The sequence below is a fragment of the Mastigoproctus giganteus genome, chromosome 3 (genome assembly GCF_048544385.1).
Source record: "Mastigoproctus giganteus isolate SK-2022 chromosome 3, ASM4854438v1, whole genome shotgun sequence".
Classification (NCBI taxonomy): domain Eukaryota; kingdom Metazoa; phylum Arthropoda; class Arachnida; order Uropygi; family Thelyphonidae; genus Mastigoproctus; species Mastigoproctus giganteus.
The window spans coordinates 243204161-243207592 of NC_143577.1; positions in this window are offsets into that span (position 1 = coordinate 243204161).

Below are 3432 nucleotides of genomic sequence, written 5' to 3' on the forward strand. Positions count from 1 at the left end.
CTTAGTACAGCAAAGTACGGATTGGCTGGAACACCTTACACACCACATCCACTCTGCAGAACATACCATATTGCATTTTATTGCGAAATCACCAAAGACGTTATTAACCCATTTCAATGTTCACTGTCTTCACTACACCATGGTTCAACTACAGACCATGGAAACTGATATATTGGTGTTCACTATAGAGTCTCCAAGGATCATGTATGCACATTGTAGCATGGAAAATGGTACCAAAATAATCTTAGAAGAAATAGGTGCAGAAGAAAGCCCAATTTCTGTCTTTAACGCTGCATTCCCAGAAGAGGAAATGTCAAAAGTGAATAAGGAGGACTATTTGCAAGCTATGTTAATTCACAGCTGTCTTGAACATAATGCCGTCTCTGTTTTTCTTGCAGTGCCAATGCAGAAGGCAGGTAGAAGCATTGAAGGGTGGCGAAACTGTCTCACTGGAAAAATGTATATTGAAGCAATGGGCCTATCTGTTTTTGATGGGACATCTCCAACTAAACTGGTTGCAGAAATTCAAAGGGAAAATTGCTTAGAATACATCGCTGTCTGCACACAAAGTCCAGAAATTATTATCCATGTATTTTCCTCAATACTTCCAGAGAAAATTAGTGCTGCTGTGAAACATGTGGAGTTACTAGAACATATAATTTGTCAAACCACTCTCAAAGAGAGCGACATCACTATTTTCGATCTGAAGTTCTATGAAACATCTGCCATTCAGTCAGCAATCGCAGAACAGATGTCAAGACATATCTCCATAAACGAAGCCATTGCAGATTCATCTACAGACTTCGCACATTCCACTTTACCATTGGGATCATCGGTTCCAGAATTTACTATTAAGCAGCCAGAGAAGATATCAGTAGATATTAAACTACAGGATTCACTGAACTATCTTATGATCGAGGATGTCCATAATGAAAGCGCCGCTTCCCATTTCGTATTGAAAACACTAGAGCAGATGAGAGTTACCACCTACATGGTCATTAGCTGCGAGTACCTTGTAGGACATTTACTTACTTATGAAGAAGCCATTTCGTACTTTAGTCTGATCTTACCCAAGACACAAAATGTGCCTACTGCCATTAGTAATCACTTGGAATGCCTTTTAATCTCAGAAGATTCTTATAATAATATGACTACAACCACTTTTAATGTCATGTGCCCAACTGAAAGTATCGCAAATGTAAATATGAAAGAATTCTTGGAACCAATCATTATAGACATAAATGTAACAGAAAATGCCATCTTAATCTCTGAAGAAGTTGGCCCTGTTTTTAATGAAATAGATGAGTCTGTTTCAATGCCAACTAATGCAAATGTGATTTTTCAGAACTCATTTTCATATCTAATTAGTAGAATGAATTCTACAGAAAGCACACTAGCTATTCATTCTCCTGCAGTGCCTCCACCAAAGAATATTTTTCCAACTCTCAATATTGACAATTTATTACAAAGTGTAGCAGTCCAGGATCACAATGAACAGTTTGGTGTATCTTTCTTTAATGATCCAACTCCAAAGAAGATTTTAACAAATGCAACTTTAGAGGACTCTTTGATATGCCCAATCTATGAAACATCTCTTGAAGAAGATTCTATATTTCTCTATAATTTGTTATCTCCCAAACATATAACTGCAGATCAACAAATAAATGATTACTTGAATCATATCACATATCAAATCCATGACAAAGAAACTGTCCTTAACGTTTTCAATACCACAATTCCAAAGAAGAAAGTTGCATCTTTAAATATGGAAGATTTACTATGTTATATCATTTTAAGCCAAGATTTTTCAAACAACTCTGTATCATTGTTTTCAGTCAGCTCTCCAAAGATGGAAACTGCAATGGTTAACATGCAAGTACTGGAGGATTGCGTCACCTCTCGAACAAATTTCCTTAACACTTCAATCTCGGTATTCAGTGTGCCATCCGAAGAACAGAGTTTAATACACAAAAGTGCTGATTGGTTGGAATTCCTTACAAGCCATGTCCAATCTACAGAACATGCAATATCTCATTTTACTGTGAAATCGCCAAAGACATTTTTAGCCCATTTCAACGTTAACTGCTGTCTCCAATACGTCATTGGTCACGTACAGCCCACCGAAAGTCACATATCGACTTTCAGTGTGGAGCCACCAAATATTTCGCATCCAAATGTCAGTATGGAAAGCGGTACCGAAATCGTCTTAGAGCAGAGGTTTGCAGACCAATGTCCAGTCTCTGTCTTTAGTACTACATTCACACGGGAAATATCAAAAGTAAATAAGGAAGGGTATTTGCACGCTGTATTAATTCACCACTGTCTTGAACAGAAAGCTGTATCTATTTTTCTTGCAATGCCAATGCAGAAGGACATGGCAGGTAGAAGCATCGAAGGGTGGCCAGACTATCTCATTGGAAAAATGTATACTGAAGCAATGGGACTATCTGTTTTTGATGGAACATCTCCAACAAAAATGTTAGCGGAAATAAAAAGGGAAAATTACTTAGAACACATCATTTGCCATATAAAAAGTCCAGAAATATCTGTCCATGTATTTTCTTCCATACTTCCAGAAGAAAGGAGAACTGTTGTAAACCTTGCTGAGTCACTACAACATATAATTTGCCAAGACACTATCAAAGAAAGTGATATCACTATGTTCAAATTGAAGTTCGACAAGACATTTGCCTTACAACCAGCTATCATAGACATCTGTAGTTATCTCACTGTCCTTTCAAATTATCCCGAAATGGCCGTGTCCTTGTTTCATCCGACATTGGAAGAGGCAACGTTTGATATAAACATAACAGATGGTGAAATGGCAAAAGAGAGTATTGTGGATCAACCAATCGAACTTATTCTACTTCGGTCGAATGGATTAGACGTACAACGAAGTCTACTGTGGGTAAACGGCCAAACCAAGTCAGAACAAATCTCCAAGACCGAAGATCTATCCGTTGCAGATTCATCCATAGACTTTGCGCAGTCAACTTTACCATTAGAATCATCAGTTGAAATCGTGGAAAGTTATGATCTCCATCAAAATCCTTACAATAAACAAATGGATTCTTCACATTTATTTCCGTTTAATTTTTCTCGTATTGAGCAGACTGTAGATCTTAAAACGGAGAATGAATATCAAATTGAATCCGATCATTACAAGCAGATAATCATTGCCTGTCAGAAAAAGACAGAAAATACTTTCAAAAGAGATTCAATCGAGGATGGAAAGGATCAGAAACTAGATATAAAAGCCCAATGTTCCAAATTGGCACGTGAAGTCGACCTTCTATTTGGTATCATGGATTTAAGCCACAACGAAATAGAACTTGCAGAATATATTATGCCACTCCAGAGAATGTCAGCTGATTTAAAATTACAGGAGTCACCCAACCACCTCATGATTGAAGCTACATTTAGTGATTGCAC